The sequence below is a fragment of the Furipterus horrens genome, unplaced genomic scaffold, assembly GCF_987537825.1.
Source record: "Furipterus horrens unplaced genomic scaffold, mFurHor1.1.pri manual_scaffold_6, whole genome shotgun sequence".
Lineage (NCBI taxonomy): Eukaryota > Metazoa > Chordata > Mammalia > Chiroptera > Furipteridae > Furipterus > Furipterus horrens.
The window spans coordinates 95,270,899-95,296,693 of NW_028327176.1; the positions used below are offsets into that span (position 1 = coordinate 95,270,899).

The 25,795-nt window shown below is 37.4% G+C and overlaps 1 protein-coding gene across 2 annotated transcripts in view; it reads right to left on the reverse strand.

The window, feature by feature from the left end:
- Positions 1 to 15,006, reverse strand: part of USP49 (ubiquitin specific peptidase 49) — a 52,765-nt gene extending 37,759 nt beyond the window's left edge. For both annotated transcript variants that reach the window (XM_090282388.1, XM_090282387.1), the window contains exon 1: positions 14,946 to 15,006. The gene's annotated coding sequence lies outside the window, so the exon portion shown is untranslated. The remainder of the gene's footprint in view (positions 1 to 14,945) is intronic.
- Positions 15,007 to 25,795: the final 10,789 nt, after the last annotated feature.

The following is a 25,795-nucleotide window of genomic DNA, read 5'->3' on the forward strand; positions in this document are numbered from 1 at the left end:
CAATGAATTGGAAGAACTGGATATCCACATGTAAGAAAATGCAGTTGGACCTTTATCTTACACCACATACAGAGATTAACTGGATTAAAGACCTCAACAAAAGACCTAAAGCTATACAACTCCTAAAAGAAAATATAGGGAAAAACTTTCATAACATTGGACGTGGCAATGAGTTCTTGGATATGACACCAAAAGCACAGGTAATAAGAGCAAAACAAATAATTTTTGTGCATCAAAGGACACAATCAACAGGTGAAAAGGTAATCCACAGACTGTGAAAAAAGATTTGCAACTCATCTCTGATAAAGGGTTAATACCCAGAATATATAATGACTACAACTCAACAACAAAAAAGTAAATAACCCAATTAAAAATGGGCAAAGCTGCCCTGACTAGTGTGGCTCAGTTGGTTGAGCATCGTCCCAGGAAGCAAAAGTTCACACATGCCTGGGTTGCGAAGGTCCCCAGTTGGGGTGCATGCAAGAGGCAATCGATCGATGTTTCTCTCACACATTGATGTTTCTCTCCCTTTCTTTTCCTCTCTCAAAAAATACATAAAATCTCAAAAAAATGGGCAAAGCTCTTAAGTAGATAATTCTCTAAAGATGATATATCAATAGCCAATAAGTATATGAAAAGATGCTCAAAATTACTACTAATCATTAGAGAAATGTCCATGGATGGATTAATACATAAACTGGTATATACATACAATGGAATATTATTCAGCCTTTAAAAAAATTCTGACACAACCTACAACATGGATGAACCTTGAAGACATTATGCTAAGTAAGATAAGCTAGTCACAAAAAAGACATATATTGTAATTCACTTTTATGAAGTATCTAAAGTAGTTAAATTCACAGAAACAGGAAGTGCAATGGTGGTTACCAGGGCTGGGGTGTTGTTTCATGGGTATAGAGTTTTAAATTTGGTGACCAGTCACCAAACTTCTGTGAGCTAGTTTTAGAGAGTGCAACATGTGGGACTAGATGGCCTCCAGAGGTTCTTATAACACCGTGTAATCATACAAATGAAACAGCAGTGAGCTTTGGACAGGAGGATGGAATATGGGGTAGAGGAACAGGACGCAGACATTGATAATGTTCTGGTGGTGAATTCACAGGTGGTTACTATATTTTTATGTTTCCCAAGTTAGCATGTGCTAAATATAATGTTACATATACATTGTAAAAGATAATAAAAAGGAGATTGAAAAATAAGAAAAGTTAAAAGTTAAAAAAAAAAAAAAAAAGACTTGTACAACCATATTCTGAGAGGACTGAGACTCCCAACTTTGAGCACCCACTTGATTCAGCTCCCTGGTTTCACAAAGAACCTAGGACTCACACAATCAGAAGGATTTGCCTAGTTGAGTTAGAACTAGAATTTGGAACCCAAATTTCCTGACTCCCAGCCAGTGCACTCCACACCACTTTCCTACAAAAGCTAGGATGCTACGATTAGAGAAACCCTTCCAACATATGTACATATATGTAAATAAATAAATACATAAACACATAAATACCAGAAGCACATTCAAAGCCTCAGCAGAGCTGTTCAGGTCCGTCTGGCATGAGTGCTACCCAGTGGCCAGTCTAGGACCTGGACAGTGATTTCTCTCATAGTTCAATTCTCAAAGGTTTCGTATGCTGTTTAGGATCAGATCCACACATGTACTGTTTGGTGGTGACCCCAGGAGTTCAAAAACAACTCTATGGTGTTGTGTTCCCATGCTCCTCCTTCTTCACTGTCTCCCAGGTACTCTTCAGTTCCTTGGAGCTCCCTTTTCCTGTCTTCCAGCCAGAAAGCTGGGGCTTTCATTACCCCATTCTACCACCTATTTTGAGGGTTAGGCAGCACACAAACAGAAAAAATGAAGTGATGGGGATTTGCCCACGGTTTTAGGACTACTGCTTCTCCAAGTGGAGAAGCAGGGTCCCTTCCCTTAGAGTTTCAGTCATCTGAGGACCCTGCTGCTGTCACTGCCAGGATCAACACCACAAGAATGAAAAATGGAAAGAAAAATTTTTGAAGGAGGGAGTTTCTACCACTCTTTCGTTGAGCATTAGAAGTCTCCTTTCTGCCCTGCCTGGCGTGGCTCAGTGGGTTGAATGCCAGCCTGTGAAACAAAAGGTTGCTTATTTGATTCCCCGTCAGGGCACATGCCTGGGTTACGGGCCCAGTCCCCAACTGGGGGCATGTGAGAGGAAACTGATGGGTGATTCTCTCGCACATTGCACACTGATGTTTCTCTCTCCCTCTCTTTCTCCCTCCCTTCCTCTCTCTCTAAAAATAAATAAATAACATCTTTAAGAAAAGAGTCTCCTTTCCGAGTCAAGTTGAACTAAAGGGCTTACCCTGGGAGCTCTCTCTTTTGGTGCCGGGTGTCCATCTCCAGGTTTGGGCTGCACTGCAGGCAAACCAGCAAATACGAGAAATAAAAAGGGACACTCCCACGTGGTTAGTAGTACTTCAAGTCTTGGTCTTCTCCAATCCAATAGCTACTGAAGATTTTTCAGAGCCTTCAAATTGCTGTTTCATGTCTTCTATCCAGATTTTCAGCTGCATTTTATGGGAGAAATAGAACTCTCCAGGGGAAAATATTTTTTAATCTAGTAGTTATATATTATTTTAATGTTTTATATAATAAAAGAAAATCCCTAACTCCATGGATATTTTTTAGGATGAGGTTCAAGTAGGCTTTAAGTTAAAACAAAATTTGGTTTAAGGAAAAATATTAAGTAAAACTCTACAGATGTTACTGGAATGTGTACAGTGATATACAAATGTTGGAAGCTTGAGAGATGCTGTTCTACAGGATAGAAGCCACTTTATTATTTTTTTAAAGATTTTATTTATATTTTCAGAGAGAGGGGAAGAGAGAAAGAGAGGGAGAAACATGTGCAAGCATCAATGGGTTGCCTCTCACAACCCCCCCCAACTTGGGATCAGGCCTGCAATCCAGATATGTGGCCTGACCCGGAATTGAACCTGTGACTTTCCCACTCGAAGGCCAGCACTCAATCCACTAAGCTACACCAGCCAGGGCAGAAGCTGCTTTATTTTTAAAGCTACTTCTTTTTAGTTCTATTTTTATAATAGCATTATGCATTTTAATTATAAATTAATACAAACTAAACAACACATGAACCTGCTTATACTATTTGCTTGTCGGTGTTTCCTTCTGTTTATTATATCTGCAGAATACTGGGAAAGAATAAGGAAGGTCATTCAGGGACCTGTAAACAAAGCTTTCCTTAGGAAGATGGGTCTGAGGGACTTGGAAAGAAGGTAGAAGGGAGTTTATACACCGATTAGGCAGTAAATGAAAAAGCAGTAGATTTAGAAGCTATTCTCTGCCTTTAGAAGTTTGCCTAACTTAGCCTGGAGCTTAACGAACTCTTCCTTTGATATTCCGATAGTACCTTCTTCACACCCAATGTTATGGAATGTCTAACTGTAATGCCTGGTGTCCTTCGTCCACTTATTAGACTCTGAAGTCCTTGAAACCTGGAACAATGACCACATCATTATCATCTTTGTAACCCAGGAATCACGGAAGAGATTTATATAGATCACCAGTAATGATGACTTGATGGTTACGTATATATATTTCCCAAACCATACTTAGCACAGGCACAAAATCATAATAACTTCTCTCTCAGTGGAAGCAGCTGCTATACTATTCAACTAGGTTAATGTCAGCTACGCATTTATCAGACATCCTAAAGACTATGGATGTCCCTAGTCAGTGTGGCTCAGTTTGTGGAGTGTCACTGTGTACACAAAAAATGTGGGTTGGGTCCCTGGTCAGGATGTGTACATGAGGCAATTGATTGATGTTTATCCCTCACATCAATGTTTTTCTCCCTCTCTTTCCCTCTCTCTAAAATCAATAAGCATGTCCTCTGGTGAGGATTTAAAAAAAAAAAAAGAGTTGTATAATAGGTATCTAAGCTTATCTGCTCCAGCTGCTTTAGTCTCTTAAAGTTAGTGTTCATGTTATGAGATCACTGTGTTGTCATCTCAGTAATCAAGAGTCCTTCCTCTTTAAAAAAAATTCATTATTTATTTTTAGAAAGAGGGGGAGGGAGGGAGAAAGAGAGGGAGAGAAAGAAACATCAAAGTGCAAGAGATACATCAATGAGTTGCCTCTTGCACACCCCCAACTGGGGACCTGGCCTGCAACCTAGGCATGTGCCCTGACTGGGAATCAAACCAGCGACCTTACAAACTGCAAGCTGACACTCAATCCACTGAGCCATACCAGCCAGGGCAAGAGTCCTTCCTCTACACCACGTCCTATACCCAGTTGATCCCTAAGTCCCCATTGATTCTTCCTTATGAATCACATTCTTCCTCCATCGCATTTTACAATGACCAATAAGGCAATATATAATCTGACCTCATCTCCCATTATTCTCCCCCTCACCTACTCCTTTTCAGCCACTGGCCTCACTGTTGCTCCAACACACTGGCACTCTCTGATCTTAGGGCCTGTGCGATTTTTCTGCCTCAAATGCTCTTCCTTCAGATAGTCAATTCACATGGCTTACTTCCTCACTTCATTTGAATATGTGCTCAAATAAAGTTTCTCACACCCTTCTCTGTGAAGCCTCTGCTGGTCACACTACATAAAATCATTCCCCACTTAACACTCCTTTATACTTATTTGCCTTCTTGATTTATTTTCCTTCCTGCCAATACCACCATCTAAATACATTGTATAGTATATATTTACTTATTTATCCTCTTCCTCCCCACTAGGCTAGAAGGTCTGTGAGGGCAGGAGTCTGTGTATTCTGGTCACTGAATCCCAAATGCTTAGAAATGCTTAGAACAGTACCTACCAGAAAAGAGATGCTCAGTAATTATTTTTTGAAAAAATGAACGAACAACTTCCATCTTCATTGCCTCTAGTCTAATTTAGACCACCATCAGTTCTAGCCCACATTACTGTTAAGCACTCAGCCTAACTCTCAAACATGTCATTTTCACTGCCTTGGGGATAATACCCAAACTCATGGTTCATCAAGTCCTTTGTGGTCTGATTCTGCACACCTCTAACCCATCCCTCTTTCCTCACGCCATGGCTGTGTTCCAGCTGTTCTAAATTATCCTTAGTGGCCCTAAGAAACTGCTCTCTCTCACTTCTAGGCCTTTTCACAGCCTGCACCCTCCTCTAGGACATTTTCATCATTACCCTGGCCACTCACTTCTTCCTCAACCTGACTCTACTTATTCTTCACATCAGTATAGCATTCCTTCATCCAGGAAACCTGCTCCCCAAGACTGGGTTAGGTGGACCTTCTATGTGCTCTCAGAGTACACACATGTATTTTCCCTTCCTCAGCATCTGCCATGTTGCACAGTCATTGCCTGTCTGATTGACTGTGTCACAATTATAATCAACCTGAGGTAGGCATGGTGCCAAGAACATAGCAGGTACTCAGTAAATAAACTTTGTTGAATGAAAGATTATATGAATGAACAAGTAACTCTCTAATGTTCTCTTTGGCAAATTATTTATAGTTATATCTAAGATTCATTTTACGTATCTTCAGAAGGAAAAAATACCCTGATGAAAACTAAAAAAGCAAAAGGAATTTTTCACTGGGGTTTAAAAAACAAGATCGTCTGTCTGATCAAATCAAGGACTTTAAACCATGATGAAAGGGTCCAGAGATAAACTGGCACACCAATGGGAACAGGTACACAAAATATAAAAAGCTAGAAAATGTTTAAAATAATCTGTACCTAAATATTGTATACCTTACTTAATATATACTTAATATATTAACCAAACCCACTAGTTAAGAATTAGTGCACCTAGACAATGATCAACAATGACTACTAACATCACACACAAAAAAAGATAATCAGACATTATGTACTCCCTGAAGAAAGTATATACCAACATTATTTAAAAAAAAAAAAAAAAAGTACCTAAATCTAATTAGTCTCTAGATTTAACTAAAAATTTACAGATAACAGAACAAAGGACATCACTGGGCTACAGTCACCAACATTCAAACTAAAGGAAACTCAAGGACAAATGATAGTTTAACAAACAGATTACAAGGAAAAAAAAAAAAAAGACGGCAGGGGAGGAAAGAGATAAAATCAACTACCATAATGGTTAAACTTTGTTTGAATCCTAATTCAAGCAATAAAACATTTTAAAAAATGAGTTAATTAGAAAAATCTGAATCCTAGCTATTTGGTGATATTTAAGAATTACTGTCAATTTTTATGTGTGATAATTACTGTGGTTATGTTTCTTTAAATTCTTATCTTTTGGAGGTACATAATTAAATGTTTATGGATTGCCCTGGATGGTATGGTTCAGTGGATTGAACACTGTTCTTCAAACCAAAAGGTTGCTGGTTCGATTCCCGGTCAGCACACGTGCCTGGGTTGCAGGCCAGATCCCCAGTTGGGGGCATGTGAGAGGCAACAGACTGAAGTATCTCTCTCACACTGATGTTTCTCTCCCTCTCTTGCTTTCTCCCTTCCCCTCTCCCTAAAAATGAATACGTAAAATCTTTTAAAAAATAAATATTTATGGATAAAATAATATAATGTCTAGGATTTGTTTCAAAATTACCCAGGAGTAGGGTAGGAAAGAGGAAAGGGGTATAGACAAAGTTTGAAATTTACCATGAAAAAGGAATTTAAAAATTATGAAAATCAAGGTTCATTATACATTTAGCAAAGGGCAACTGGAGTCCTGGCTTTCTCATATTAATTTTATATACTTAAAATATAAAACTAGTATGTTTTACAGAATAGAAATTTCAAGATTAAAACTCTCCCTCTGTTTTTCATCCCCAGTTGCCTCTCTAGAGGTACCTATTATCAACTGAGTGTACTTCTGGAACACACTTCCAGGAATAGTTTATGCATTTAGAAACATAATATTTAATATAAATTGAATCCCTACCATGTATATTATTCTATATTTTGCTCTTTTTAACTCAGTATATCTTGGACTTTTTCCCACATATCTGGTTTTACCTCACTCTTTTTAAAGACTGTATCATATTCTATGGCATGGACTACATAATCCATTTAATTAACTCCCCTACAAATGAAAAATTATGCTCTTTGCAGTGTGTTATTATTACAAACAATGCACCACGGATATTCTTGGGCATTCTTATGCAAGTGTGTATGTGAAATAACTTACAGAAGACGAATTGTTGTGTCAAGATATATATGCATTTAAATTTTGGACAGATAGCATCCAACTGCCTTCCAAAAAGGCTGCACTAATTTACACTTGGTCCCCTTCTTCTCATCAGTAGTATCTGGGAGTGTATGTTTCCCCAATACTGGGGACTGACACATGTTTAAATAATTTTCAATCTGACATTTGGAAAATTTTATATATACATGCCTACATAATTGGTTTCTATGTCTTTAATTATGGTAACTATTAATCTTTTTTTCCCTTCTTTATGTGAACTATAAATTCATGTCTTGGTCTTTTAAATTGACTTGTAAAAATACTTTGTGTGCTAATGAAATTGGAGTACTTGTTTCGGAACAGGAAAATAATATGATGCTCCAACTACAGATCTGAAAATACTAAAGACTGGCTTAAAAACACAAGTACATATTACCTACCAAGAAACAATGTAACTGTATGAAGCTGACTTCCTGTAATCGTATATGATATGATAACAGCACATTCAGACAAATGCCAAACAAACAAACAACCCCAAAGACAGAAATACAAAAAACGTCATTGTTCATATCCTCAAGAAACCATGAATTCGTGTGTAAGTTTTTTTAATTTACTAATTTCCTCTTGCATTCCTCCCCACCTTTCTCCAGTTATAGATATGGCACTCCTATTCACCTGACTTGAAAGCTTGACATTCTTTTAAACTCCTTATTCATGTCACAGTCAAGTAAGTTACCAAGGCTACTAATTTGTATTCAGAAATGATAGTACCAGACCCTGGTCTACGTTCTTTGTTACATTTAAACTGATTCAAATGTCCCTGTGGCTTTCTGTACCTAAGTACCTTCCCCATTATTACTGCTACCCTCTTTCGTCCAAATTTAGGCCTATAACACTACACAACTGCATTATTACTGCTTAACTGCTAGTTGATCTTGATGTCTCCTATCTTTCTAGATTTACTACAAATCTTAAATATTATCACTGTATTAAACAAAAAACAGTATTGTCACCCTATATTGTAATCCCCTGCATAAAAACCTACAATAGCTATCTACCTAATATCTAATAAAGAGTTACGGAGGTATTGGGTTGGTTAAGAAGTGCGTTTGTTTTTTTCCATACGATGGCTCTAGTAGCGCTTAGTTGTCCTTAACTTCATTCAAAACAATTTTGTTAGATTGTATTGTGACAGCTGTCATATCAGCGTGCATTAAAAAAAATCAAAATTGATGAATTTTGGTGTAGCCATTTTAATACTAAAGCTGGAAGAAAATATGCAAAATTTTTGGCATATTATGCTTTATTATTTCAAAAAAGGTAAAAACACAACTGAAATGCAAAAAAGATTTGTTCAGTGCATGGAGAAGGTGACTGTTCAAACGTGTCCAAAGTGGTTTGCAAAGTTTCATGCTGGAGATTTCTCACTGGATGATGCTCTAGTTAGGCAGACCAGTTGAAGTTGATAGCAATCAAATTGAGACATTAATTGAGAATAATCAATGTTATTCCACCCACTGAGATAGCCAACATACTCAAAATATCCAAATCAATAAAGTTACTGGTGAAAATGAAAAATGACGACTTCCATGTGGCTGTTCCTGAGTTAACATTCTTTCAAATAAACCAGTAAGTAAACTGCTAAAAAGAAAAAAGAAAAAAGAAGAAAGAAAATGAAAAATGTGTCTTTTAGTTTATGGAAAAAAACTATATGGACTTTTTGGCCAACCCAATATATACATATAACAGAAAGCATGTTTATTTTAGAAACCTGTCTCAAACCTGGCATTACCTTTTACTAGGTCTGTGACATTTAATTTATTTCCATATTTATTAAAATGAGGAATAATAACTAACATACCTCCCAGAGCTTATGTAATGATTAAATAAAATGATTTACATGAGAAGTGCCTACCATATCGAAGGGGCTCAAAAAATGATAGGTGAATAATGCTAATGGGAATGAATTTGCTAAACCTCAATAGAATTTGACAAGATTTTTAAACTAGAGAAAACACCAAGTGTCCAACATAATTTATGGTATGTTTCATGCACTTGATAATTTATGTTAAAACATGGACTTCTAGGAAAACATATACATTTATAGTAAGAGTAAAAAAGGGCATAAATTCATAAGCACAGAAAGAATGAGAGATGACACAATAGCAGATGAGAAGTATCATCAAAATTTTAGAATCTCGGAAATGGAGGAATGGAAATGTAACAGATAAGAATATGCTAAAACTTAAATGCTGATGTGGGTGAAATAAACAAGCAAGCTGGTTAGAACTTCAGAACCTGGAAAGGCTCAGGAACTAAGAGGGTCTTGCACACCTATAAAGGTGGATGTAAGGTATGGGATTTAAAAAAAAAAAAAAGTTGATTGGACAGCTTTAAAAGAATCCCACACTGTTTTCCCCTCCTCAGCCCCAAGCACCCAAATGACCATGTCTTTTCCATTTTGGCAGAAGGCTGGCGTTTTAGTTAAATCTTAGATGTTCTGGTCTGCGATACACCAGGCACAGCTGAGAACAGGGCACCTGACAGGTAGCAAAGCTGGAAAACAACAGCCATTTGGTGAATTCTGATTAAAATGCTCCTTTCACACCTTCAATGAAGGGAAGGCCAAATGCCACCTATTTTTTAAAAACTTCTATTAAAAGTGTATTTTAAAAGTTAATTTATTTATTTTTAGACAGAGTGGAAGGGAGAGAGAAAGAGGGAGAGAAACATCAAAGTATGGTTGCCTCTTGCGCACCCCCAACTGGGGACCTGGCCCAGCATCCCAGACATGTGCCCTGACTGGGAATCAAACCAGTGACCCTTTGGTTCACAGGCTGGCACTTAATCCACTGAGCCACACCAGCCAGGGCTATTAAAGTATATTTTAAATTATCTTTAGAGACAATTTTCGGTCATTCGCATTTAGAATGTCAGTTTCTTTTGGTACTCCCAATCCTCTGTACTTGGAAATGTTATTCCACCCACTGAGACAGCCAACATACTCAAAATATCAAAGACATCTAGCCAGTGAGCAGGAGTCTGACGGTCACATTAGTTAACCTTCAAGTCATTATTAAGTGACAGAATCTAATGAGCCAAGCAATCGCTTTCTGTATAAAAGTATATTAAACAACCACAGTGATGTTTCTCTCCCTCTCTTTCTCCCTTCCCCTCTCTAAAAGTAAATAAATAAATAAATAAAATTGTTTAAAAAAAAAGGCATCTAAAATTGAAGAAATAAAATTGTCTGTAGATGACATAATCTTAAAAAAAAAAGTATATTAAACAAATTACAGGGTCTTGGGAGCAACTCACCAGGAAAGGAATATTTCACAAATGCATAAATATTTTTCTTCAAACAACAGAAAACATTAAAATAAATTTAACATCACTTGGTATTTAATTTTTTTAAGTTAAATTTCTTAACAAATGTGGCACTAACTCTGAAAGCAAAACAAGATTAAAACAACCACAAGGGTGACTGGATAGGCCTACCTTTATGCTATATTGGGGTTCCATGTAAGATTTGAAAAATCCCAAACCATTTGGTGCTTTCTTATTTTTATTTATTATTATTTTTTAATCTTCATCTAAGGAATATGTTCATTGATTTCAGAGAGAGGGGGAGGGGAATAGAGGGAGGGAGAGAGAGAGAGAGAGAGACATTGATGTGAAAGAGAAACATGGATCGCTAGCCTCCCATACATGCCCCAACAGAGGATCAAACTTTCAACCCAAGTATGTGCCCTGACCAGGAATCAAACCCACAATCTTTTGGTGTATAGGACAATGCTCCAACCAACTGAAGCACCAGGCCAGGGCCATAATGTGCCTTTAAAAAAATAAAGTGTCAAGCAGTTTCCACTCTATCTTCAACACTTGGACAATGAGAAACACCAGTGTTCAAGATCCACAGTGTCTAAGCTACCATTAATTCAGATTCCCCAGGAGAAGAAGGTGTTACAATGACAAAGGACTCAAATGCTGGAATGAAAGCTTCGTGAGAGTAGAGGTTTTTTCCTTTTACTTTGTTCACTGACTTATTTCCAGCCCCTGAACACAACTGGAACATAGTAGATGCTCAATTAACACTAAAAAATATTGATAGAAGGCTGTCCTGAAAGGTCCTTTTGGCCCTCCCAAAGTTGGGAGCAACCAGCACAAAGAACAACTGGCAAGGCTGGTGGTGTTTCTACTTAACACATGAAACCCTCCTTTCTCCTTTAAGTCCAGATTTCCACAGCTCCTTATAATTTAGAACATTCCCTCTAGCACAATATGAAAAAGGAACAGTTTTCACTTCTCTAGACTGGGAGACACAGCCCCCATCTACCAGGATGTCACTAGAATCTACACAGAGGTGTTGTGTGCTGGGCACTGGCTGACCACTCACAGTCTATGCTCACAGTCTACTCACTCACTAGACAGGGCATCAGGGCATCCTGACCCACACTGGAGTCACTGCAATGTTCTGATGCAGAAACAAACCCCAGTGCGTCTCACTGCAAATCTAGTGAGAAGACTGACCTTATTTTACATATTTTGCAAATCTTTTTACTATCTGGATTAAGGAAGACAGCTGAATTCCCCTACCTTATCTCTGCATTCAGTTGGCTGCACATCATGTAGCCTTTGGAAAGCTCCACTGTATACCTGTTAAGCAAGTAATACATTAGTATTGTTATGAAAATAGTTTTGAATCCTGAAATATTCTCAGGGGCCCAGGGCCACCCTTCAAGAAACTGTTGTAAAAGGTATGTACACTAAGAGGCTTAACTTGGAGGGTCATTCAGAAGGGATTCTCAAACAAAGGAATGGAGTTTAAAAAGATGAAGGGAGGAAAACAATACTGATTGATTACATGTAGCCACACTTCACAGGAAAGCCAAAACATTTTATCAGCATACTTGTTATTTTAAATGTTGCTTACTCTTTGTACTTTATCGTATTTCAACATGAAATAATTGCTATTTGAAGAAAAGAAAAGCCAATGTTTCTCTCTGACAAGACAGACCCCAGAACAAAACCACATACTTTAAGTCCTTCCAGTTCCTATATGTCAATTGTTAATGCACATTTACTTTTTAGACCATCACTTATAAGTGACATTCTAATTATGAGACCCATAAGTCACCTTTCTCCTGCCTTTTCTTCTCTTGCACAACTTTCTACCGACTGTCATTCAAATATTATTTAACAGGACAAAAGAACAATTTCCAATTACCAATCAGTTCCAAACTGCTGCACAGTTAAATCTTTCTGTCTGCCTGTTTCTACAAAGGGCAGCAAAATGGTAATCTACAAATCAACTCACTGTGATCTCTTTTAAACATGCACTCAATAGTTGGTCCTTAGCTAGGTTCAGGTGATTTGTATCCACTACAAACAATTCCCAATGAAGCAAAACAGCTGTACTCATTTAAGTATGGTCAAGAAAAATATATATTTACAAAATAATCAATCTCACATCATTTTTCTGATCCTTAAGAAGATACATGATTTCAAATCCTCCTTCCCACAAGCAAGCAAAAACAGATGTTACAGTGACTTTTTTTTTTAGAAGATATTTGGCTTTTCTGTTTCATTTAAATTCACATTCATCTTAGGAAACCTTAAAAGAGTTTATTAACTAGACCGGCAATCCCCTACTCAACAGCATAGGTTCTGTGACTTTGGGCAAATTACTCAATTTGTGTCTCACTTTTCTCAGTTTTTAAAATGAAGGTCATAATAGTATCTGTTTCATAAGTGAACGAAAGGATTAAATGAAATAAATGAATAAATTAATTAAAAAAACAGTGTCTGACACATAATAAATATTCAATAAATGTTAACTTGTTTTTATATATTAGTCTTATAATCTAAGAGAGCTCCAAAACAGTGCAGGAGAAAAAATTATTAAGAAGAGATGACTGTTTCTTAAAATAGGTAATTGTCTATAGCACCTAAAAAAAGTACTGATAAGCCATAGAAAAGATATCAAAGACATTTTCAAAACTATTACAATTCTGTGAAACAAACAAGAAACTCAAAAGGCCTGTCCTTCAAAACAGACTGAAGGAATCTTAGAATATTTGACATACCTATCCAGAAACAAGAGAATCAATCATGAATCCAGCTTAGACATAGCTACTTTTATGGAAAGGATGAAACTATTGTAGCCCAAAGAGTTGTTTATTCATAGGTACCTATAAGCATCATATACACCATAATATACGCAGTAAGAGTTGAAGGTGTATAACTATTCTCATGTAGTCTAGCAGCAAACTCTGAGAGATATGAAGCCACAAAGAAAAAAATCCTTGCCACCAGGGTTTAACCTTATCCAAAAAGGTTTAACTCTTGGAATATATAAAAAAAAAAATTAATCTTTGGTATATAAACTGGTATACATACGAGAATTATAGCTAACATTCACTGAGCACTTACTGCCTCTCATGCATTATTCCAAATTTTTTATATGGGTTAATAATTTAATCTTCAAAATGGCATAAGACAGGCATTTTATTGTTTCTACCTTATACCTAAGAAATTGAGGCACAGAGAAATTAACTTGCCTAACTGTCAAGTTAACAGTGGCTAGTCAAAAATAAGTTTGACTCCTAAGCCCAACTTTTTCAATATTAAGCAAAGAAGAAGGCTGTGCAAATATGTATCATACATTTATATGAAGTCTGTCCAAAAAACATCCAGCCACTGTTAATATAACGAGAATGGTTTGCATGACATCAATGTAACCTGGCAGCCAACGCAAGTGGACTGGAATGCGCATGCGTGAACAACAGCGCCTTCACTGTACCAGTCAGCGGGGGCAGCAGACACTGTTGAGTGAGCACGTGCACTGTGTGGCCCTTGCATTCAAAATGACTGAGCGAGTAGAACAACGAATCTGCGTCAAATTTTGCATTAAGCTTGAACATTCATCTGTGGAAACTATCTGGATGACTCAGAAGGCCACAGCTATGGGCAACTAACTGGTGACTGGCAGCTTCATCACGACAACACGCCTGCTCACGCCATCAGGTCTCTTGCAATTTTTTGGCAAAACATCACATCACCCAGGTGACTCAGCCTCACTACAGCCCAGATTTGGCGCCCTGTGACTTCTGACTTTTCCCAAAACTAAAATCACCTTTGAAAAGTAAGAGATTTCAGATGGTCGATGAGATTCAAGAAAATACAACAGGGCAGCTGATGGCAACTGGGAGAACTGGGTGAGGTCCCAAGGTGCCTACTTTGAAGGGGACTGAGGTGTCACTGTCCTATGTACAGTGTTTCTTGTATCTTCTTCTATAAATGTCTCTATTTTTCATATTACATGGTTGGACACCTTCTGGACAGACCTCATATACTCTCTGAGAGGGGGCTAAGATGCAGGTAGAGGACTTTGCTTATGCATGTTTAAATTATTGACAATGAGAATGTATGGACTTGTGTAATTAAACAATTTTATAATCCTATAAATTTAGTCACACCTTTTATTGGGCTTTATGTGGAATTCCATTTGATTGCCACCTGACATACAAATACGGCTATGTTCCCTCTTAGCTTAAGTTACTTTATAATACTCAAAAATCCTCAATAGTGAGAAGGAAGAAGGTGGTGAAAGTTCAGAATGGAGATAAGACAAAAGCAGGGACTGATCACTAACACTAACAGCATCCCATCCTCAGCCACCTATTACAAATTGGTCATACATATGCTATTATAAATAGTTTTCATAATATATTTTTATAATTTTATTTCTTACCCATTAAACAAGTCTTTTTCCATCTTCTTCCATATTATTCCACAGTCATTGATTAGGTTTCCTCTTCTCTATTATCTATGGAGAAAAATAATCAGTAAGGTGGGGCAAGAGAAAAATGATTTCATGAACTTTATTTATAAATTCAAAAGAAGGATCAGTATATTACAATGCAGTTTAATGAACTCCCTACAAGTACTCAATATTAATGCAGAAGAGTGAAAAAAGCTGTGATCGTTTTTCAGCTAAGAACAAAGATTAGTCACTTATGAATAGTCTGATCCATAAATGAAAACAAAGGTTTATGTCCTGAAAAAAACACTTCGGCATTTGCTTTAGGTTTTAAAGATTATATGTTGTCTTTACATATAACCCCAAACTGTCAGAAAAACAAAAACCAATTCATGGTAACAAAAATTCTCGTGTATCAAAAGCTACAATTATTTATGCATAAGTGAAATATTTAATAACGAAAGATGCCATGAGGTGACCCCTTTGTGATAGGTGGGTTTGTGCCTTTTAGGGAAGCAGCATACATTCTTTACACAAGGACATTAGACTGGTCAATGATATCCAGAGCATACAATTTGGATAAATTACATGTATAATCACTTTTTAGGTTTCTGACACTTCATTCAGGAAGCAGGACACAATAAGCTAGAGATTAGTACAATGTCAGCCTATTTTTTCATCCTATAACACATACAAGAATTCCTCTGAGAAGGAACTTCCTTTGTGAAAATATATTCCCTCAATATGGGTCACCTCTTCTCTCACGTCCAGTCTCTAGAGGTGAATGAATCCCTTCAGAATGGCTGTCAAGATCCAAGAATGGTTGTCAAAAGAGAGAAATTGCTCTGCATTACACAAGGGAAAGAAATTGTTATTTTATCTCTGAAAGGAACAGAGAAAAGAATGATGAGGACAGGGAAAGGAAAAGATGAGTCAGTATAATGGAGGAAAGCTGGGATTAGATGGGGGTGAAGTTCTTAGGTCAAGGGAGGCCTGAAAACATTTTGAGAATGGGGATGCTTTACTAGGAAAGTTGCATCAATGCAATGTAAGGCTCACCCCACCTCTTTTCATCACCTTTCTTCAGTCGGGTGTACCAAACCCACAAATGTCCTGTGTGAATTGCGGTCTTTCTAAAAATCAGAGGAAGAGCCAAGTTTCACATTTGAGTGCACCGCAACGCACATCAGAGGTGCAAGGCAAGAAAACAGGGGTCTAGGAGGCAGGAGTGACTGCTAGACGATAAAACTCAGGAAACGTGCAAATATTTTTAGAAAGAGCTTACCATTTCCACACCTTCTAGAATGGGGATTTGAGGCAACCGAATCTGGGAAGCTAAGCTGACTGTGGATGGGGTTTTTATATGCACAAAATTTCCCTCTTTCCTATCCAAATAATCCTACTTTCAATATAACACCAAAGATTAAAAGTTAACTTACATACATTTAAATTCAAGTTATTTTATTTTATTATTTTTAATCCTCACTCGAGGATATATTCATTGATTTCAGAGAGAGAAAGGAACAGAGAGAGAGAAAGAGGAAAACATTTGTGAGAGGGAAACATCAATTGCTTGCCTCCCACACTTGCCCTGACCAGTAATCGAACTTGCAACCTTTTGATGTACAGGACAATGCTCCAATCAACTGAGCCACCTGGCCAGGGCTGAATCCAAGTTATTAATCTGGACGCTCTTCAAAAGCTGACCACAGTAATCAATTCTATTCTAAACAGCACCTAGGATATTTAATTACATGGAGTTTAGGCAGGCTTAAAAGCCCTTGAAACAGCTATTAATTTAAAGAGTAATGACTTCAATAATTATGATAGTAATCTTGAAAACTGGGAAATTATAATAAATCAGCTTACTATTAATAAGATTCTACAGGTTAAAATAGTTTCCATCTAGGCCCCACTTATATCATTTAAGCTACTGCAATATACTTTTGAAGGGGAAGGGAAATTACAGAATACGTATATAAAATAAACAAACAAAATGTGGATGACATCCTTTAAATGGTCTTTGAAATAAGGTCCCCAACAAGCACATTCAAGCTATCTATTAATGAAACTTGCTGAACTCTCAGGCTTTCTGGTGTCATGCAAGGCAAGATGTAGAGAGTAACAGAGACCAGTTATCAGGGTATCCACTTTCTAGCACAGATCTTATGCAAGATACTTAACATCCTTAAGCCTGTTTTCTCATCTGCGTCATAGCACTGGTGTAGAGATTAAATGAGAATGCTGGTAAAATGCTAGTACACTGCCTGGCACATAGCTGATAATCTTTTTATCTTTTTACTTTTTTTTTTTTCCTCCATTGCTTTCTCACACCCTGCCCACCCCTTCTCCCACAGTCAATCCCCACCCCGTTATCCATGTCCATGGGTCATTTATACATGTTCTTTGACTAGATCATTCCACTTCTTGTCCCCCTTCTCTTCCTCCCCCCTACTCCTTCTCACTGTTAGTCTGCTCCTTGTTTACATGCCTCTGGTTCAATTTTGTTCATTTGTGTTGTTCATTAGTCTCCTGTATTAGGTGATATCATACTGTATTTTTTTCTCATTGCCTGGCTTATTTCACTAAGCATAATACTCTCTAGTTCCATCCATGTTGTCGCAAATGGTAGGAGTTCCTTCTTTCTTTCTGCTGCATAGTACTCCATTGTGTAAATGTACCACAGTTTTTGATCCACTCATCTACAGACGGGCACTCAGGCTGTTTCTAGCACTTGGTTATTGTAAATAGTGCTGCTATGAACATAGGGGTGCATAGGTTCTTTTGAATTGGGGTTTCAGGATTCTTCAGATATAATTCTAGCAACAGAATTGCTGGTTCAAAGGGCAGTTCCATTTTTAGTTTTTTAAGGAAATTTCATACTGTTTTCCACAGTGGCTGCACCAGTCTGCCTTCCCACCAACAGTGCACTAGGGTTCCCTTTTCTCCGCATCCTCGCCAGCACATGTTATCTTTTTACTTTTAATATCACCCTGAGTAATAATGTAAAAGAAACATATAACAGTTTACATTTCAGTGCACACCATGGACAGCATAAAGGCTCAAGATCTGCTGACTTTACTGTTCTATGATTCTAAATTATTAGTTTGCCATGGATTTTACCCATTAACAGCTCTGATTAATAATTTCAGTTCAAACTCAGGACCTCTGCACAGAAACTGCAAAACAGTCAGATTTATCATTTTTCTGTGAAACACAAAGGGTGCTAAGTTTGCATTTACACCCTGACTGTGGTCCAGAATTGTCTAGTGGTAAAATCTAAGTTCACTTGCAAAATAAAATCCTTCCTTCCTCCCTGCCTTCCTTCCTTCCTTTCTTTCTCTCTCTCTCTCTCTCCCCCTTCTCACTCTCTTTTTCTTTTAATTCTCATCCAAGGATATGTTTATTGATTTTTAGAGGGCGAGAAAGGGAGGGAGAGAGAAAAATCAATTGGTTGCCTCTCATATGAGCCCCAACCAGGGATTAAACCCATACCCTAGGTATGTGCCCTGACCAGGGATTGAACCTGCAACCTTTTGGTGCACAAGACCACCCTCAAACACTTGAGCCACCTGGCCATGGCTGGATTGATTTCTTATAAGGTGCTTATTAAAATTTTTTTCCCCCCACCATTAAGCATGGGTTTATGAAGCTGTTATATAGTATACATGAAAGGACAACCTGGACTGTGAGCTTCCTGAGGACAAAGATCGTTTCTCATTCATTTTTATGTCCCACTGTCTTTATATTGTTGTTTGAATTAATCACTATAAGACGACCATCTCTTTTAAATGTAAGTTTAACACAACTAGGCAGAAATTTTGTACTAAGTGAGAAATTTTGGTCCACAAGACAGACATGACCCACATTTTTTGTAAGAGAAAATTGAGGTCCAGCAAAGTTAAGGGATTGCTGGAGGTCTCAGTGCTGTTTCGGGTAGAAACCAGGCTAAACTCAGTGTCTCCTCAATCCCGGTCCATTTCACAAAGGGATTCAATCTGTTCCTGTGCGTTCCTGGAGACAAGGTCTTCTGATGCTTAAAGAAAACCAAATAGTATTAGAGGCCTTCAAGGTATTTTCCCCCAAAAATATCCCAGGATGGGTGGGTAGAGGTAGGCAAAGCAGAAGACTCCAGAGCAGCTCCTGAACTGAGTGCTGCTGATGGTGGAAGTCAGAGCACCTGTCAGCTGGTCAGCTTTCTTGGGGTCTGAAATGGGACCCATGCATTCCTATGTCTAAGAGGTGCCCTGAGCGATACTTACAATTGAGAAAATTTGGTAAACAAAAATCTAACCCGTGAGTAAGCATAAGGCCTTTAGAAAGTTGATCAACCCCGAAAAGAACTAAAATAGTTATTTTATTGGATTGTGTTCTCAGTGGAAGGAGAAAGGTTTTTTCCTTCAGTGAAAAAGCCTTTTAATGAGATCAGTTGTTGCTGTTTTAAAAAATACCCTAACTACTCTGTTTGCTTTGGTGAAACAGTCATTAGAAATGGTCTGTGCTTTTATTTTTCCAGACTGAAATAGAATGGCTTTCCTGAAAAATCCCCACATCTACTCGTGCACACATATGTACACACACACACACGCCCCGTTTCTCTTCAGACAAAAAGTTTGCTTTCCTAGCTGCAGTGCAGATCACTTTTTTGTCTTGTTTTAATCATCTGGTATTCACATATGGCTGTTAATATGTGCTTATTTTTTTATTAAAACAAGAAGCTTTAAAAAACAAATACATAAATTTAAGTTCATTGCAAAGTTTATTTCTTAGGTCATATGCTTTCTAACATTTATGTCTTTTAAATCAAAAACTTCACACGGCATTTACCACAGAAAATTGTAATTTTTATAATCAACAGACACATTTTTGTATTAGAATAAAACTTTCCCATTGTCTTGCCCTTCTTAAATAAAAACAATTGGGATCAATATAACGATGTATGAGATCCAGAATCTCAGACTAAAAGACAGCCAAGCGCCTTATTAGAAACTTTCTTCCCTAAATGTCTACGTAATGGTTAGGATCAAAAGGCTTTAGGAATCCACCTACCTTGTTGATTGAGTTTCATATCTAATGAGAGACTAAACGGGTCTGTTAATTTATAAGGAGCATAAGGATATGGAAGAATAAGAAAGCTTTAGATTTAGAATCAGAAGGCTTGGGTTTAAGCCCCAGGTTATTCAATTATTAGCAGTGTGACCCTGAGCAATTGACTAATGTCAGTACTGCTACATCTTCACCTATAAATGGATATAATATCAACTCTACTCCTTTTCAAGAGTGCTGTGAAGATCAAATAAGAAAATGTGTGCATAAGTGCACTGTAAACTGACAAGAGCTGCACATGGGTTGGCTATTCTTTCTTTGCTACCAAAGAAAGCAAAGACCTGAGATCATGATTCTGGTGAGAAGAGGTACTGATATTTGAACACTGGCTGAAGGGCATGCTGGGATAAGAGCCTGATCATCTGGGTACAGCTCAGGAATCCTGAAATGTGTTTGGTATCTGGGTCTTTTATTTTAGTTAAATAACATCCTGGTCTTAACTAACAGCGTAATGAGGATTAAAGGGCATAAGATCTTAGCCAGATTGAGAATTCCTTCTCACACATACAAAAATGACCTAAAAGCAATAACATAATATATGTGCATTCACCCCAATCATCCAAGATAAACACAGGCAAACAAAAACAAGACCAAATCCCATTTAGTCTACAGAGCCGCATAGAGCACACACTGGAGTTGCGATTGCATCACTGTGCTTCATCTAGTCCTGCTTTTTATACTCCCCACATATAATATGATTAACTGGTTGAGTTCAGTCTGCCAGCATACATTCAAACCACTTTTAAAACATTAATTCTATCATCACCAAGCACATTAATAAATAATATACAACAATTCTGTCAACAAAGTGTGGCAATTTTTATGGGGAAAGGGCATTTATGAACATTTTTTGTATTCCTACCAGATACCATGTTGTGTCAGTTAATTCTCACAATGAAGTAGGTGTCAGCGTCACTTTACAAATGAAGAATGGGTACTCAAATTGGTTAGTAAATGACCAGCACAGGATCATGCAGCAAGAAAACAGCAGAGCCTAGACCCAAAATAATGGCTTTGAGTTAGCACAATTCCAGTAATCAGTGAAAAACAAAAACAAAAACATGAGGTTTAGCCCTGGCTGGTGTGGCTCAGTGGGCGGAGTGCCAGCCTGTGAACCAAAAGGTCGCTGGTTCAATTTCTGGTCAGGGCACACAGCTGGGTTGCAGGCCAGGTACCCAGTCAGGGGTGTGTGAGAGGCAACCTGTAGATGTGCAATATCGCTGTTTCTCTCCCTTTCTCCTTCCTGTCTCTCTCTCTAAAAATAAATAAATAAAATCTTTTAAAAAAAACCATCCGAGGTTTAGTTAAGTTTTGTACCATGGTAAAACTTAGTTGGCCGTTAGCCTTGTTTGAGATGTTACTGAGCTGTAAATTTACACACCTCCCAAAGAAAGTTTCTAACTTTAAAATTTAAACATAAAGACTTATTGCAGCTGGTTGTTTTCAGAGAAAACACTGCAAAGGAAACTAATTCACTAACTAGAGTTAATAACAGTTTTATAAATAACATCTCTTGAAGATATCTAAAGGAGTGTCAAAATTACTTGCTTTACAAACAGGAAAATATTTTAAGGAAGAAATTTAAAATATTACAGTAAAAAAAATGCCTCCTATAACCACAGGGCTTTTAAAAATTAAAGTTATCTTTAACTTACATATCATTACTCACTATACTACAAATATAAGTGATATTCTTGGTTTCCCCTGAAAATTCCATTAAAAAACTAATATTTAGAAAGGCTCTGAAATGAAAAATAGTAAAGATATAATAAAATTTTTCAATAAATTCATGGACTATATTTTCTGTGCCAAGCAATGAGATCTAAAAGCCTGTAGAACTATCCCACAAAATGGTTCCAGCAGAAACAATACAGAACTTGATGACTACACCTATCTGGTTAGAGTATTCAAAGATGCAAAATAAATGCAGATCTTAACAATACCCTAATTAGGTACAGTAGTTAAGAGAGCAGGTTTAAAAGCCAGATTGGCTGAAGTAAAGTATTGTGTATTTGAAAGTTGCTAACAGAGTAACTCTTAGAAGTTCTCATCACAAGAAAAATATGTTTTTCTAAGTATATATGGTGACAGATATTAATTAGATTTATTGTGGTGATCATTTCGTAATATATACAAATACTGAATCATTATGTTGTATATCTGAAACAACTATGTTATATGTCAATTACACCTGAATAAATAAATAAAATATACATGTAAAAAGACTGAAGGCATTTCATCACTGAGCTATTTTGCTTTCAAGTTTATAATTTAAAACATAATAAAGAGATGCAAAATCCTAACTTTCTTGATAATAGTCAGGAGAGTGGTTAACCTGAGATAGGGCAGAAGGAAGGATCACACAGGGAACTTCCATATTATAGAATGGTTACTCCAGTTTTTATTTTAATATTAGTCTTTAAATGTATTTCATATACATCATATTCCACAATAAAAATAAAAAATTAGAAAAAAATTAAAAATACATTTCCGAAGTATAATGAGAAAGCATGCATTGTTTAATCTTAATGAGAGAGAAAGAAAAAAAAACAAAGCTCTATCACTCTAAGTATTCTAAGGTTACTTCAGATTATGTTTGCAATAGCTTGGCTCAGTCATAAAAAAAATTTCCATTGGATTCCACTGAATCCTAACAGACATTATTTTTCTTTGTCAGTCAGTTGTTACAAAGAGTGTCATTGGTTCACTGGGAGCCCCTCTCTATGATATGAAAACTGAAGGTTATACGGACTCTCGGAGGGCTTCTCTTCCAATATGTTCACTTCCAGATAAGGGAACATGAGACCCCTTAGTTTCCAAACACCAGGTTTCCCTGCTCTGCTCCCGGCTGTTATTACTAGTCACCAATGTGACACAAAGAAAGAGGCCAAGCCCATTTCGATTGCCTTGTAATAGCGACTAAAGAAAAGGTGGATTTATACCAACCAATAGTAATCTGTCCAAGAGCTAATATTACCCCAAAAGATGCTAGCACCTACAGAGGAACCCAGTGTCTCAGTTAAAGATGGTGCTCCATAAATATGTGTAAGTGGTTTTATTTAAAAGTATAAAACAGGGTTTCTGTACCATGGATTTTATGTATAAATAAAAAAACACCAAAGAATCCTTGGTCAACGTAAAATTTAGTGGTGTTCTGGGGCAAACTGTACAAAATACAAACTACAGGAGGGAAGGAGAAATAAGACAAAAGCTTTATGTAGTATGGGGTAAAATGCAGGAAGGTGTCTTAGAAGAGAAGAATTGAGAATTAAAAAACTGGTAAAGAAAGCATTCCATGATTTCTCCAAAGAAACCTGTTGACATTTTTACAACACCTGCTTCCCTTTTCCACATTATTTAAAATTTATAACAGGCATACTAATTTGTTTTAGCTGTTATAATTATATTCAGGAAAGTTTCTGCCCTCCCTGACAAAAACTTTGGGACCCAGTGAGAAGGGAACAGTAGGAGGAAAAAATAAACCTTCTAAATGCTCAATATAATTCTTCAAGACAGAAACATCTTTAAATAGTAAGACAAATTTTCTCAAGTTTTAAAGTTCACCAAAATAAAACTAGACCTCCAAATATTAACAGGAAGAAAAACATTAAAAATTCCATGACTGAAACCTAAAACTTAACACTAAATTAACAGGATATATGGGCGACATGAGCAATGAATAAAGGGCTCCCATTTCTGTTATTTTAATGAGAATAAAACCATACTGTTAAGGAAAAGAACACTGAAGAAGAGGCTCAGTTCTAGTTCTAAATAAATGAGTGAATATAAGTAAGCCACTTCTCAACTGAAACAGGTGTCTCAGTTTCCACATCTGCAAAAGGGCTGTTAAAGTGACTAATAACCTAAATTTCTGTTATCTACCTATAAACTTTCCAAAGTCATTCAGATGTCATTCTCTTATAGCAAGCTATAGGTTAGGCATTAATCTATGAGGGTTGCAAGAACCAAATGAATTTATGTCCTGTACAATTCTGCCATTGTAGCAAAATTTTGCAATTGCTATAAGCCTGTGATTTCCAGCTTTTCTCACCTCATGGCACACACAAACTAACTTCTAAAATTCTGTGGCATACCAGAAATATTATATTTTTTGCTGATGACAAAAAATAGGTATAATTTTGATTCATTCACACCAGACAGCTACAGTAGTCCATCGCTATATCGCAGTTCACTTATTGCGGTCTCACTGTATTGCGGGATTTTAAAATATATTATATTTAATTATTTATCGCGGATTTTTCGCTATATCGCGAGATTTTGTGGTACTGTATACATATGTTGTTAAAGTTACGTAGGTTTAAGAGTGAGGAATAAATTTAAGTTTCCTACTTTGCGGGGGGGGGGGGGTCCTGGAATGTAATACCCGTGGTAAGTGAGGTAATACTGTACTGTTATACTGCCTGTTGTCATTTTTTTATTTGACAACCTATGGGAAAAGAGGTCCACAACCCTGACTAAATAGTCAGGTATTGTACATTTTAAAAATTCTTATGGCATACCAGTGTGCCACAGCACATCAGCTGAAAATCGCTGCTATAAGTAATACACCTATTATAAGACTTGTGTGAAAACAGGGCATTAAAGAAATAAACTTGAGACTTCCGGCCAAGATGGAGGCCTAGACAGACACACTGCATCTCCCTCCACGACTAAGAAGGAATACAACTATCTCAAAACTAGAGACAACCAAGAAGTTCCAGAAAACCAAGCTGTATGGAAATCCAACAAACAAAGATATAAAGAAGAAATACTCATCCAGACAGGTAGAAGGGATGGAGCCAGGGCGTAGAGGACGCAGCAGCAGCTGTGGCAGAGACAGGCCAGCGGAAAGTGAAGCCACACATTTTGAAAAGTAGGGAGGGACACCTGAGAGCACTCCTAGCACCAGACTAGAATGCACAGCTTATGGTCCCAGCACCAGGGAAAATAAAGCCTCATTGCTTCTGACTATGCAAACCAGTGGTGTTTGGGGTGGAGGCAGAAACTGCAGGTCTCTCAGTAGAGTTCACTTGTTTTAGAACTCCACAGTCCTAAGACATCTGCAGACCCACCTACTCTGGAAACAACAGCCAGGGCAACAGCTAGAGAGGTGCCAATCCCATACGGAAGTGAGAGAAGTGCCTGGAAGCGGGCAAGTGCTAAGCAAGTGGCATTGTTCCCTCTCAGACCCCTCCCCCACAAACAGTGCCACAATGTGGTGAAACGGGTCACCCCACACTGATAAATACATAAGGCTCTGCTCCTTACAATGTAACAGGTGTGACAGCTCTAACCAAGACACAGAGGTAAACAAACACAGGAACCTATCAAGATGAGGAAACAGAGAAGTATGGCCCAAAAGAGGGAATGGATCAAGGTTCCAGTTGGAGAACTTAGTGACGAGGAGATAGAAAACCTAACAGATATAGAGTTCGTAACACTGGTGATAAAGATGCTTACAGGCTTGATAGATATGCTTAACTATGGCAAATGCATAAGAGAAGAAGTGAAGACTATGCTAAATGAAATGAAGGAAAATCCATACAAAACCAATGGTGAAGGGAAGGAAACTGGGGTTCAAATCAATGATTTGGAACATAAGGAAGAAAAAGACAGTCAACCAGTACAGAATGAGGAAACAAGAATTGAAAAAAATGAGGAGAGCCTCAGGAACCTCAGGGACAACTTTAAGTGTGCCAACATCCAAATCATAGGGGTGCCAGAAGGAGAAGAGG